The sequence below is a fragment of the Lepisosteus oculatus genome, chromosome 22, assembly GCF_040954835.1.
Source record: "Lepisosteus oculatus isolate fLepOcu1 chromosome 22, fLepOcu1.hap2, whole genome shotgun sequence".
NCBI lineage: Eukaryota > Metazoa > Chordata > Actinopteri > Semionotiformes > Lepisosteidae > Lepisosteus > Lepisosteus oculatus.
In genome coordinates, this window is record NC_090717.1 from 426,977 (window position 1) to 442,032 (window position 15,056).

General features: G+C 51.4%; 2 protein-coding genes across 3 annotated transcripts in view; one reads left to right on the plus strand and one right to left on the minus strand.

Annotated features, from left to right (window-relative positions):
• Positions 1-1,527, minus strand: part of gnaz (guanine nucleotide binding protein (G protein), alpha z polypeptide) — a 52,024-nt gene extending 50,497 nt beyond the window's left edge. The window contains exon 1 of the mRNA XM_006640161.3: positions 828-1,527. The gene's annotated coding sequence lies outside the window, so the exon portion shown is untranslated. The remainder of the gene's footprint in view (positions 1-827) is intronic.
• Positions 1-15,056, plus strand: part of rsph14 (radial spoke head 14 homolog) — a 77,533-nt gene that overhangs the window by 58,243 nt on the left and 4,234 nt on the right. The gene's annotated exons all lie outside the window — the stretch shown is intronic.

Genomic DNA, 15,056 nt, shown 5'->3' on the forward strand with positions numbered 1-15,056 from the left:
CACACTGCTGCTCTCTCAAGGCCTTGCTCCTTGAGCTTGCTTTTTATAACCCATACCACATTTAAATAATTCAGAAGGCACAGTTCTCCATTATATAACCTCACCATCTTGATTCCCTTCTTTGCCTTCCTTCGTCCCCTTATTTTACACCAGCAAACCAGGTACACTGTCTTCAACACAGTCTGGCCTTTGCTTGTGTCTGTACTGTTTTCATGTTTTGCGTTATATGCATTACTCCTGTCTTCAGGCTTCTCCCACTCCCCCTCTCACCCATCTCACACAAGCACATCTCCCTGCTCCTGCAGCGTCTCCTCCAGCGGGCGTGGGGTGGGTGCAGGGCGCGTGGGGAGACCCCAGACAGTCAGGCGCACGCAGCGGCGCAGGGCTGCTGCTCGGCGTGTTTATTGTTAAGCAGTGTGGAAGAGCTGTGCGCCGTGCGCTGTGGTCCTAGTGCCTGAGCTCCGCTGTGCTGCCCTCCTGACTCCCTGCACCCCCTGCACAGCCCCTGACAAATTTCACCTGGTATGAACCGCTACTCACAGAGAGATCATTCTTCCGCTGCTTTTACAAAGTGTCCTGCTCACCCATAGCCCTGTACGCACCCTGTTCAGTTCATAGCCACAGACTACTGCAATCCAGTCCAAACTAAGAGCAGTTGCCTTCCGACCATCCTGCAAGACTCGAGACACAGGAGACGCCACAGGCAGGGGACGAGGGGGAAGCTCGTCCCTCGTCCCCACAGATGAGGGGCGGCAGCCTGGCGAAGCCACAGGCCTGCCAGCAGTGCCCCAGAGCACAGGCATCGAGAACAGGACAGCTTGTCTTACCGTTTCCACGTCCTCCAGCCGTCCGCGCCTCATGTGCACACGCGCTGTCGGGGAGAAGCTCCGCTCAGCCAGGCAGCAACAGCAGCAGCATCCTCTGCGCGCGCGTGCGTGTGTGTGTGTGGTAGCGGTTTTTACTGTGCTGCTTCCTCTCTCTCAGTAGCTCCCGAGCAGTTAGGAAATTCTGCACAGAGGAGCCGGGGAGGAGGGTGTGTGTGTCTGTGTGTGTCTGTGTGAGTGAGTGAATGAGTACGGGAGGGATGGAAGGAGGGGGGGATGGGGATGGGAGGGAGAAGGTTGGATTAACACATTAAAAAAGGAGAAGCAGCTGCAGGTTGTGCTGTGAAAATCAGAATCCCTTCAAGATAAATAAATCCAGCTTTGGTCTGACTCCCTCAAGGAAAAAAAGCCCCAGGAAAAAGCAACAGTCCCAAAAAGCCTGTGATGAGAAAGGTGCAAGAGTCCAGTGTTCCTCTCTCTGCTCGAGCAGGAATGGGGAGTGAGACAGAAAGCTGAGGCGGTGAGAGGCAGGCGAGAGAGAGAGGGCGAGCGAGAGCGCGAGGGAGGGGGTGGGGTGCTGTGGACTGACTGGAGCTGTGCTGTTTCCGTGCCGACCGCCCCTTGTCTCCCTAGCAGAGGGACCGCTGTGATGCTGAGCGCTGTGCGTTTGGAGGTGCCCGCGCGCCGCACACGCAATCCGCCCGAGCCTATTGGAGCGCAGCCACGAGTGGCAGCCCTGTGGTCCCAGTCGCAGCCCGCCCGTCCGTGCTCTGTAGGCAGGGAGAGAGAGTACAGAAACAGGTGCTGAGAGGCAGAGCGTGTGGACAGGGAGACCACGGGCAGCAGGCAGGGCCGCGCAGGGCCAGTGTGATGCTGAGCCCACAGCACCAGCGGGGCCAAAGCAGGGGTCCGTCTCTTTAGCTCCAGAGGCGCCCCTCTCCATGACGAGGGCTTCAGACTCTTTGTAGTGAAATATGTACAGGTGTAGGTATTAGACACGCAGCCTCGACATGGAGATGAGCCAGAGGAGCTGACTGTGGTGTGAAGCACTAAGCAGAAACTGCAGTGTGTGGCAGGAGTGCTTCTGGTTAACTGGGTTGTCCCTTTATTTTTGAGGGGATGAGCTGTATGTGTTAATAATGGGTGAACAGAAACACAATCTGGAATTCAGGGGCTTTGTGCAGAGACGGACTGTGTGCCTGGGAGAGGTCCAGTTCTGGCACAACCTCCTGTCTCCGACCAGAACCAGCTGCTCTCTCTTCAGTCCAGGTCAATCACCAGCAGAGGGCTTCCCTCTTTATTTAAGGGAGTGTGCATTGAAAATCGGAATTCAGCCGCTCTCTGCTCCTGTGGCTGCTGCATCGATCCCAGGTCCCTGCCAAGGCATCCCAGAGAATCGTTTCCCACCGCTGGGAGGGGGAAGAGCCGCGGTTCTGTCTGGCCAGACCGCCATCGGTAAGCTCGGGAAGCAGAGCTTGTGTGCGAAGGAGTGAAGCAAGTCGCCCAGTGGGGGACAAGTAATACAGGAGCAAAGAAACAGCACACTGAGTGTATTTCAGGAAGGCGTGCAAAGGCCTGGCTACTCCAGCCTGACAAGCCAGTGCGAAGGTGCTTAATGACCGCTGCTATTTCCAAGGCTGTACGTGATGTCCTTAGGAGAGTCGTTATTCTGCGGTTGGCCTTACAAGTTCTTCCAGCGTCCCCATCCTCGGGCTCTCTCTGTCTCTCTCTCTCTGCCTCCCTCTCTCTTTTCTTTCTCACTCCTCTTTGCTCTCTTATTGTATTTCTTTTCCTTTCCCTCTTTTGTACTCAATTCAATTCAATTCAAGGTGCTTTATTAGCATGACCGATGGGTACAATCAGTGTTGCAAAGCAAATAAAAATAATGAAATTCACATGAAACAAAACAAAAAATAAAATTTATATAAAATCTACAGACATATTACAGACATTTACAACAATGACATATTATAAAATATTTACATATACTGTAGGCAGAAGGAGCATTATTGGGAGACAGGCTCACTGTTCCTCAGGCTGTGACAGGAGATCACATACTGGGCTCCCAGTTCAACTGAGTTCCCTCCTCCCTCTCCCAGTAGGATTGGGACCCATTGTGATTCTGGCAGGTATTCTCTCTCCCTCCTCAGTCTTTCTCCCTTCTCCCTTGTCCCCTTTGTCTTCCTCTCCATCTTTGTTCTTATGAGCCCCTGTCTGCCTTCTTTCAAGCACAGGCCCTGTAGGGTGTGAGGTGCCCTGTTCATGCCTGCTCAGATCTGTGCTGGGTGTTGTGTCACCACAGTGCTGTGTGCTGGAATTCCACTGGGGGCTTTGCCCATTAAAGCTGTGCTGTTGTGAAAGGAGCAACGCTTTTATGTGCACACTCATTTCAACACTGCCTGTGCAGTAAGATCAGAGCAGATTGGAGGAGAGGAAGAGGGCTAGAAATTGCTGATTGTCTGTGTGTTTTCGGTGGCGAGCTGTGCAGATGGACAGATGTGTCTGCAAGCAGAGTGTTATCAGATTTATAGAGAAGCACACTTATCTCTACTTGGAAACCGCCTGAGTCATGATGATTTTAACTCTGAGCTTTCTTTCTTTGGGGTTTTATTGCTCAAAAGGAAACCAAGAGCTTTTTTGTTTCTCCCATAATCTGACTTCCTAGCAGGGTTAAGGGCACCTGAACTGCAGCAGCAGCAGTACACAAAGGACAGGAGACCAACGAGCAGGGCTGCGCAGGCCGTGCCTCCATGCGTGAGTGCAGGCTGCATGCGTGGAGCGGTTGCTCCTCCCGTTACAGTGCGCATGAGCCTCGCTGCATGCCTGCAAGCGCAGGACTGACGCTGGGCACGCAGTGGTAGAAAACGTGCTTCATCATGTCGTTTGGACGCAGTTTAAAGGGGGAGCAGTCATCCTTGAGCAGCGTATCCTTGAAGTTACGATATTTGATGATACACTCTTCTATCTCCTCATTAATTGTCTTTTTATCATCATAGCCATGTGCTCTACAAAGCAAAGGTAATGCCTCTCCAAGAATCTGGGTTAGTTAAAAATAGAGCACTTAGCCTTCCATTCATTAATCCCATTGACATTTCCATGCTGCGCCACAGTGTATCACGCCCATTGTGTGCAGGAGCAAAGTGCCAGTGCAAACAAATAACAACATGCTAAATATTTCTGTCCATCCTGGAACCGCCAACTCTGTTTTATTCTTCCTGATGTGGAATTGCCACTTGCTAATCAAACTGGACTCGCAACTGACACAAAGAGCTCTTAGTGTCCCACAGGAGAGCGAGCTCTGATTGGAGGAGCTATGAGTCTCTGGATGAGAACAGCACCCTACAGGAGAGCTCTGATTGGAGGAGCGATGAGTCTCTGGATGAGAACAGCACCCTACAGGAGAGCTCTGATTGGAGGAGCGATGAGTCTCTGGATGAGAACAGCACCCTACAGGAGAGCTCTGATTGGAGGAGCTATGAGCCTCTGGATGAGAACAACACCCTACAGGAGAGCTCTGATTGGAGGAGCGATGAGCCTCTGGATGAGAACAGCACCCTACAGGAGAGCTCTGATTGGAGGAGCTATGAGCCTCTGGATGAGAACACCACCCTACAGGAGAGCTCTGATTGGAGGAGCTATGAGCCTCTGGATGAGAACACCACCCTACAGGAGAGCTCTGATTGGAGGAGCGATGAGTCACCACCCTACATTAGCGCTCTGATTGGAGGAGCGATGAGTCTCTGGATGAGAACAGCACCCTACAGGAGAGCTCTGATTGGAGGAGCGATGAGTCTCTGGATGAGAACACCACCCTACATTAGAGCTCTGATTGGAGGAGCGATGAGTCTCTGGATGAGAACACCACCCTACATTAGAGCTCTGATTGGAGGAGCGATGAGACTCTGGATGAGAACACCACCCTACAGGAGAGCGAGCTCTGATTTGAGGAGAGATGAGTCTCTGCATGAGAACAGCACCTCACAGGAGAGCAAGCTCTGATTGGAGGAGCGATGAGTCTCTGGATGAGAACAGCCCCCTACAGGAGAGCTCTGATTGGAGGAGCCATGAGTCTCTGCATGAGAACAACACCCTACAGGAGAGCTCTGATTGGAGGAGCGATGAGTCTCTGCATGAGAACAACACCCTACATTAGAGCTCTGATTGGAGGAGCGATGAGTCTCTGGATGAGAACAGCACCCTACAGGAGAGCTCTGATTGGAGGAACGATGAGTCTCTGGATGAGAACACCACCCTACAGGAGAGCGAGCTCTGATTTGAGGAGAGATGAGTCTCTGCATGAGAAGGGCACCTCACAGGAGAGCGAGCTCTGATTGAAGATGATGAGTCTCAGTGACAGCACTTGCAGTCAGGTTGAGAAGTTTGTAGGGCCTGTGCAGCCGCAGCCTCAGGGGCTGGTGTGTGCAGTCACTTTAAAGTGCTGCCAGTCTCACTGCAGACAGCTCTCTGCTCTGGTTGGACATGCTTTCTCGGGTGGGCTGAGACAGCTGTGGTCACCATGGTGACAGTTACAAACAATATTACAGTGCATAACTTGTCTTATCTGGCACCAACAGGATTTTTTTTGATCATTGTCATAGCAACTGTCTTGTGTTCTACGACATTAGAGCAGCGGACCTGTCTCAGTGGATTTGTGTGCTCCTGTGTTGTGAGTCCATGTTTCTGCATGTCTGTGTGTCTTACGCTATCCCTGAGCACAGCTCTCCTTCCCATTTCCTGTGTGTGAAGCGGAGAGAAAATCTTTGAACTTGAACTTAATTGTCATTTGTAACCCTATACATGTACTGGTACAATGGACTTCTTACTTACAGAAAGTCTCTCGATTGTTAAGAAAGTGCAGACAGTGCATCAAGACAATATACAAACAAACTGTAGACAAGTAAACAGTTTGAATGTAAACAATGCAGACATGTAAACAATGACTGCATACAGTATGTGCAATAAATAAGAAATCATAATGAAGTAGATGGTGTAGGTGTGGTCCGAGGGGCATGGCCAAGTGTGTTCGCCAGTCGCACTGCTTGTGGGTAAAAGCTATTGAAGAATCTGGTGATAAGTGTGCAAATGCTCTTGTATCTCTTGCCTGAGGGCAGTGGGGTGAAGAGCTCATGCCCGGGGTGGTGACTGTCCTCTGTGATGGCCAGAATTCTGAAGTGGCAGGGTTACTAGCTGAGTGCAGGCCTTCCTGTGCAGCACAGGTGCTTCTGCACTACAGTTACACCTCACAGAGCTGAAGATGTCGTCACCTGTCAGGCTCTGTGTGTCGGACCCCCGACCTCTCCTGCCTGACAGCTAATACAGATAACAGGCATCACCTGCCCCCACGGCCACACGGATCCCCAGCGCCTGGGAGAAAAGCCCCCCACCTTCAGCCCGGCAGGATCACAGTGAGCCGCGCTCCGCAGCCTGGCCAGGTAGCTCCGAGGGGCGCTGCGTCTGCACCTGGCCTTCCTCACAGAGCCCGTCCTGCAGCGCAGGCTGGGGGCAGGCCTGCCCAGACGAAGGGGGGCTGTGTTACTCTTCTCAAGGGAGGGGGGTGTTCCCTCTTCAGTGGCCAGCATTGTCTGTGTCTGATTACAGCAGTCATAAGCAGGCAGATTTCCTCCATATGAAGAACTAACCACATAGATTCTCTATGTTGGCCCACCAGGTAGATACATCTGCTCTGACCCAACTATCCTACTCTCCTCCCCACATGTCCGGATGGTGCCCGGGCTGGGTACCATCTGAGTTGGATGCTGCATCACTGCCATGGATCAAGGAGGGACATCGTGGATATAGCTATCGTTTAGGATGATTTTGCTGGTCTACAGAGAACTGCATGGAGTACTGGCATACAGAAAACATGATGGATGGATGGATTAATACCCTCATTTATTTCTTTTTTTTTTAATTATATAATGTTAGCATGCCCAAAGGGGTTGGGCAGCCAGTTGACCTTGGACCCCTGGAGGTTTTCTTTTCTCCTTACTAAGGAGTTTTTGGTTCCTCTCCTCCGTTGTCTTCTGGTCTTTTCTGTTCTGTGTTCACAACATGTATGGTCACTTGCTATGTTAAGTGCCGTGGGGCAACCTTGTTGTGAAAGGTGCTATATAAAAATAAATTGAATTGAATAGATAAACCCAATACCTGTCTAATTCTCTCAGGTCGTTAATTTACCTTAGACCACATCCGGAACTTAAGGGTCCATACATTCCCCCACTTTTTTAAGACATGAACTTGCCCACTGACAGCACATCTCTCTGATTGTGGGTCACTGTGCAGCAGGCAGTCTATGTGGGCCCAGAGGACTATGGGAAATCGTGGCTGCCGGGGTCAGCTGGCTGTTGTCATGAGGGCTCTGGGTCATTGCTGACCACATCACCCCCTGTCACTGTCAGCCTTACATGTCCCAGAAATCCTTTCCCACCTGCACATGTTCTGTGTTTTTCTTCTGACTGCTGTGAAGATTTTCTAGAAAATTATTTAATTAATTTTGATGTTCTTTATTTGCTTTCGGCCTGGTACCCTGTGTGCATTTGGACCACACCCTTCTAGCGCTGGATAGGCACGCGCTGTGTGCACTCCTGCTAGCAGGTCTCCAGGGCCTGGGTCCTGTTATTGTGTTTTCAGCTTCCGTAGCTTGAAAGCAAGTAAGATATAAACTGATCGATATGTGGCTTATTGAAGTTCATACTTTCTGCTTAACCTTTATGCACACTGTTCTGTGCGTAATATCCTGTTGGGTTTGTCTGGGCAGATTGCTATCTGACGTTTCTTGCTAAAAACAAAAACTTCAACAAAAATACCCTTTTAGAAACGTTGCCCTAACAGACTGTAGACAGGTTGCTTCGGCAGAACCTTTCTGCCTTGTTTGCAGTATTACTGTCCTTCCCGTCCTCATTACTGCCAGCGTCAGTGTCACATAACAGGGGCCTGCTAGCACCCCACACACACACTGTATACACCCCACACACACACTGTATACACACCACACACACACTGCATACACACCACACACACTGTATACACCCCCACACCCCCACACACACTGTATACACCCCACACACACTGTATACACCCCACACACACTGTATACACCCCCACACACACTGCATACACACCACACACACTGTATACACCCCCACACCCCACACACACACTGTATACACACCACACACACTGCATACACCCCACACACACTGTATACACCCCCACACCCCCACACACACTGTATACACCCCACACACACACTGTATACACACCACACACACTGTATACACCCCACACACACTGCATACACACCACACACACTGTATACACCTCCACACCCCACACACACTGTATACACCTCCACACACACTGTATACACCCCACACACACACTGTGTACACCCCACACACACTGTATATACCCCACACACACTGCATACACACCACACACACTGTATACACCCCCACACCCCCACACACACTGTGTACACCCCACACACACTGTATACACCCCCACACCCCCACACACACTGTATACACACCACACACACTGTATACACCCCCACACCCCACACACACACTGTATACACCCCACACACACTGTATACAACCCCACACCCCCACACACACTGTATACACACCACACACACTGTATACACCCCACACACACACTGCATACACACCACACACACACTGTATACACCCCCACACACACTGTATACACCCCACACACACACTGTATACACCCCACACACACACTGCATAAACACCACACACACTGTATACACCCCCACACCCCCACACACACTGTGTACACCCCACACACACTGCATACACACCACACACACACTGTGTACACCCCACACACACACTGTATACACCTCCACACACACTGTATACACCCCCCACACACACTGTATACACCTCCACACACACTGTGTACACCCCACACACACACTGCATACACACCACACACACTGTATACACCCCCACACCCCCACACACACTGTATACACCCCCCACACACACTGTATACACCCCACACACACTGTATACACCTCCACACACACTGTATACACCCCCACACACACTGTATACACCCCACACACACACTGTATACACCCCACACACACACTGCATAAACACCACACACACTGTATACACCCCCACACCCCCACACACACTGTGTACACCCCACACACACTGCATACACACCACACACACACTGTGTACACCCCACACACACACTGTATACACCTCCACACACACTGTATACACCCCCCACACACACTGTATACACCTCCACACACACTGTGTACACCCCACACACACACTGCATACACACCACACACACTGTATACACCCCCACACCCCCACACACACTGTATACACCCCCCACACACACTGTATACACCCCACACACACTGTATACACCTCCACACACACTGTATACACCCCCACACACACTGTATACACCCCCCACACACACTGTATACACCCCCACACCTCCACACACACTGTATACACCCCCACACCCCCACACACACTGTATACACCCCACACACACTGTGTACACCCCACACACACTGTATTCACCCCACACACACTGCATACACACCACACACACTGCATACACCCCCACACCCCCACACACACTGTATACACCCCACACACACTGCATACACCCCCACACCTCCACACACACTGTGTACACCCCACACACACTGCATACACCCCACACACACTGTGTATACCCCACACACACACTGCATACACACCACACACACACTGTGTACACCCCACACACACTGCATACACCCCCAAACCCCCACACACACTGTGTACACCCCACACACACTGTATACACCCCCACACCCCCACACACACTGTATACACCCCCACACACACTGTATACAACCCCACACCCCCACACACACTGTATACACCCCACACACACTGTATACACCCCCACACCCCCACACACACTGTATACACCCCCCACACACTGTATACACCTCCACACACACTGTATACACCCCCACACCCCCACACACACTGTATACACCCCCACACACACTGTATACAACCCCACACCCCCACACACACTGTATACACCCCACACACACTGTATACACCCCCACACCCCCACACACACTGTATACACCCCACACACACTGTATACACCTCCACACACACTGTGTACACCCCACACACACTGTATACACCCCCACACACACTGTATACAACCCCACACCCCCACACACACTGTATACAACCCCACACCCCCACACACACACTGCATACACACCACACACACTGTATACACCCCCACACCCCCACACACACTGTATACACCTCCACACACACTGTGTACACCCCCCACACACACTGTGTACACCCCACACACACTGTATACACCCCCACACCCCCACACACACTGTATACACCCCACACACACACTGTGTACACCCCACACACACTGCATACACCCCCACACACACTGTGTACACCCCACACACACTGTATACACCTCCACACACACTGTATACACCTCCACACCCCCACACACACTGTATACAACCCCACACCCCCACACACACTGTGTACACCCCACACACACTGCATACACCCCCACACACACTGTATACACCCCACACACACTGCATACACACCACACACACTGTATACACCTCCACACCCCACACACACTGTATACACCCCCACACCCCCACACACACTGTATACACCCCCACACACACTGTATACAACCCCACACCCCCACACACACTGTATACACCCCACACACACTGTATACACCCCCACACCCCCACACACACTGTATACACCCCACACACACTGTATACACCTCCACACACACTGTGTACACCCCACACACACTGTATACACCCCCACACACACTGTATACAACCCCACACCCCCACACACACTGTATACAACCCCACACCCCCACACACACACTGCATACACACCACACACACTGTATACACCCCCACACCCCCACACACACTGTATACACCTCCACACACACTGTGTACACCCCCCACACACACTGTGTACACCCCACACACACTGTATACACCCCCACACCCCCACACACACTGTGTACACCCCACACACACTGCATACACCCCCACACACACTGTGTACACCCCACACACACTGTATACACCTCCACACACACTGTATACACCTCCACACCCCCACACACACTGTATACAACCCCACACCCCCACACACACTGTGTACACCCCACACACACTGCATACACCCCCACACACACTGTATACACCCCACACACACTGCATACACACCACACACACTGTATACACCTCCACACCCCACACACACTGTATACACCGCCACACCCCCACATACACTGTATACACCTCCACACACACTGTGTACACACCCCACACACACTGTATACACCCCACACACACTGTGTACACCCCACACACACTGCATACACACCACACACACTGTATACACCTCCACACCCCACACACACTGTATACACCTCCACACACACTGTATACACCCCACACACACACTGTGTACACCCCCCACACACACTGTGTACACACCCCACACACACTGTATACACCTCCACACACACTGTATACACCCCCACACCCCCACACACACTGTATACACCTCCACACACACTGTGTACACCCCCCACACCCCACACACACACTGTATACACCCCCACACACACTGTGTACACCCCACACACACTGCATACACCCCCCCACACACTGTGTACACCCCACACACACTGTATACACCCCCACACACACTGTGTACACCCCAAACACACTGTATACACCCCACACACACACTGCATACACACCACACACACACTGCATACACACCACACACACTGTATACACCCCCACACCCCCACACACACTGTATACACCCCACACACACTGTATACACCCCACACACACTGTATACACCCCCACACACACTGTATACACCCCACAAACACCGTATACACACCCCACACACCCTGTATACACACACACAATATACACTCCACACACACATACTGTATACACACCACACACACTGAATACACACCACACACACTGTATACACCCCCACACCCCCACACACACTGTATACACCTCCACACACACACTGTGTACACCCCACACACACTGTATACACCCCACACACACACTGCATACACACCACACACACTGTATACACCCCCACACCCCCACACACACTGTATACACCTCCACACACACTGTGTACACCCCCCACACACACTGTGTACACACCCCACACACACTGTATACACCCCACACACACACTGTGTACACCCCACACACACTGCATACACCCCCACACACACTGTATACAACCCCACACACCCTGTATACACCCCACACACACTGTATACACCCCCCACACACACACTGCATACACACCACACACACTGTATACACCCCCACACCCCCATACACACTGTATACACCTCCACACACACTGTGTACACCCCCCACACACACTGTGTACACCCCACACACACTGCATACACCCCCACACCCCCACACACACTGTATACACCCCACACACACACTGTATACACACCACACACACTGTATACACCCCCACACCCCCACACACACTGTATACACCTCCACACACACTGTATACACCCCACACACACACTGTGTACACCCCACACACACTGCATACACCCCCACACACACTGTATACACCCCACACACACCGTATACACACCCCACACACCCTGTATACACCCCACACACACACAATATACACTCCACACACACATACTGTATACACACCACACACACTGAATACACACCACACACACTGTATACACCCCACACACACACAATATACACCCCACACACCCTGTATACACCCCCACACACACTGCACACACACCACACACACACTGTATACACCACACACACACACTGTATACACACCACACACACTGTATACACCCCCCCCACACACACTGCATACACACCACACACACTGTTTACACCCCCACACACACTGCACACACCCCCCACACACACTGTATACACCCCCCATACACACTGTATACACCCCCCACACTCTGCACACCCCCCACACACACACTGTACACACCCCACACACTGTACACACTCCTCAAACACTGTACACACTCCACACACTGTACACACTCCTCAAACACTGTACACACTCCACACACTGTACACACTCCTCACATACTGTACACACCCCAGTGTCCATGAGCCTATGGTGTTTTTGGGGTGTTGAATTTAACAATGTGCACTAATGGATGTTTACCACAGTGAGTCTGCACTCGTACCAGGGCTTATCCACCAGTGCTGGCCATGTGCACGAGTGTCAGAGTGTCCGAGTGTCCGTTGCGCCACTGGGGCAGTTCGGCGCCCTGGCCCCGGCCCCGGCCCCGCCCAACATCTTGTGACTCCGGGAGGGAGAGAAGGAGACAGAGAGAGGCGCTGCATTGCGTGCCGACACGCAGGGCCGGACAATGAACCTCTTTGAGGATCAACATGAAGAAAAACAGCACTGAATGAAAGCACATGTGATCGTCATCCTCGTCTGTGTGAATGTGTGCGAGTGTCTCTCGCAAGTCACACAGAGCGCCTGGGGGGGCGGGGTTCAGGGCAAGCATCGCAAGACTGTCCACACTTCCGCGGATCTGAACAGTCCATCCATAGCAGAGCCTCCCCCATCCTGATGGGCCGACTTGCACTCTGCAGGGATTGGAGAGCAGTGGACACACTCTGGAGTGCAATGTCACCCTGGTGTTTAAAGTGTAGCTCTATACTCTCTCACTCTGGAGTGCTCTATCGCTGGTGTTTAAAGTGTAGCTCTGTACTCTCTCACTCTGGAGTGCTCTGTCACCCTGGTGTTTATAGTGTAGCTCTGTACTCTCTCACTCTGGAGTGCTCTATCACTGGTGTTTAAAGTGTAGCTCTATAATCTCTCACTCTGGAGTGCTCTATTGCTGGTGTATATAGTGTAGCTCTGTACTCTCTCACTCTGGAGTGCTCTATCGCTGGTGTTTAAAGTGTAGCTCTGTACTCTCACTCTGGAGTGCTCTGTCACCCTGGTGTTTATAGTGTAGCTCTGTACTCTCTCACTCTGGAGTGCTCTGTCACCCTGGTGTTTATAGTGTAGCTCTGTACTCTCTCACTCTGGAGTGCTCTGTCACCCTGGTGTTTATAGTGTAGCTCTTTACTCTCTCACTCTGGAGTGCTCTGTCACCCTGGTGTTTAAAGTGTAGCTCTGTACTCTCTCATTCTGGAGTGCTCTATCGCTGGTGTTTAAAGTGTAGCTCTGTACTCTCACTCTGGAGTGCTCTGTCACCCTGGTGTTTATAGTGTAGCTCTGTACTCTCTCACTCTGGAGTGCTCTATCGCTGGTGTTTATAGTGTAGCTCTGTACTCAATTTCAATTCAAGGTGCTTTATTAGCATGACCAATGGGTACAATCAGTGTTGCCAAAGCAAATAAAAATAATAAAATTAACATGGAACAAAACAAAATAGAAGTAAAATAAAACCTACAGACATGTTACAGACATTTACAACAAAGACATATTATAAAATATTGACATATACTGTAGGCGGCTGGAGCATTATTGGGAGACAGACTCACTGTTCCTCAGGCTGTGACAGGAGATCATATACTGGGCTGCCAGATCAACTGAGTTCCCTCCTCCCTCTCCCAGTAGGATTGGGACCCGTTGTGATTCTGGCAGGTGTGGGAACTCTGGGATTAGATTTCTGAATTTCGGGAAGAATGTTTCTCTAATCCCAGAGTATCTGTCACAGTGCAGTAGGAAGTGCACCTCTGTGTCTATTTCTCCCCGCTGGCAGTGGGAGCACAGCCTGTCCTCTCTGGGCAGCCAGGTCTGCCTGTGTCGCCCAGTTTCTATGGCCAGGCTGTGGTCACTGAGCCTGTACTTCATCAGGGTCTGTTTTTGTTTGTTATTTTTTATTTTGGTCAAATATTCAACTAGTGTGTATTGTCTGAGTACTCTCTCAATCTGGAGTGCTCTGTCACCCTGGTGTTTATAGTGTAGCTCTGTACTTGCAGTCCTTGTAGTCCTGCAGTCCTGCAGGGGCTGGGCTTGTGTACTGTTGTTCAGTAGACCAGACAGGGCTTTGTTCTGTCCCTTCGACCTCTCTACTGCTCGGGAATTTTGTGCTGCG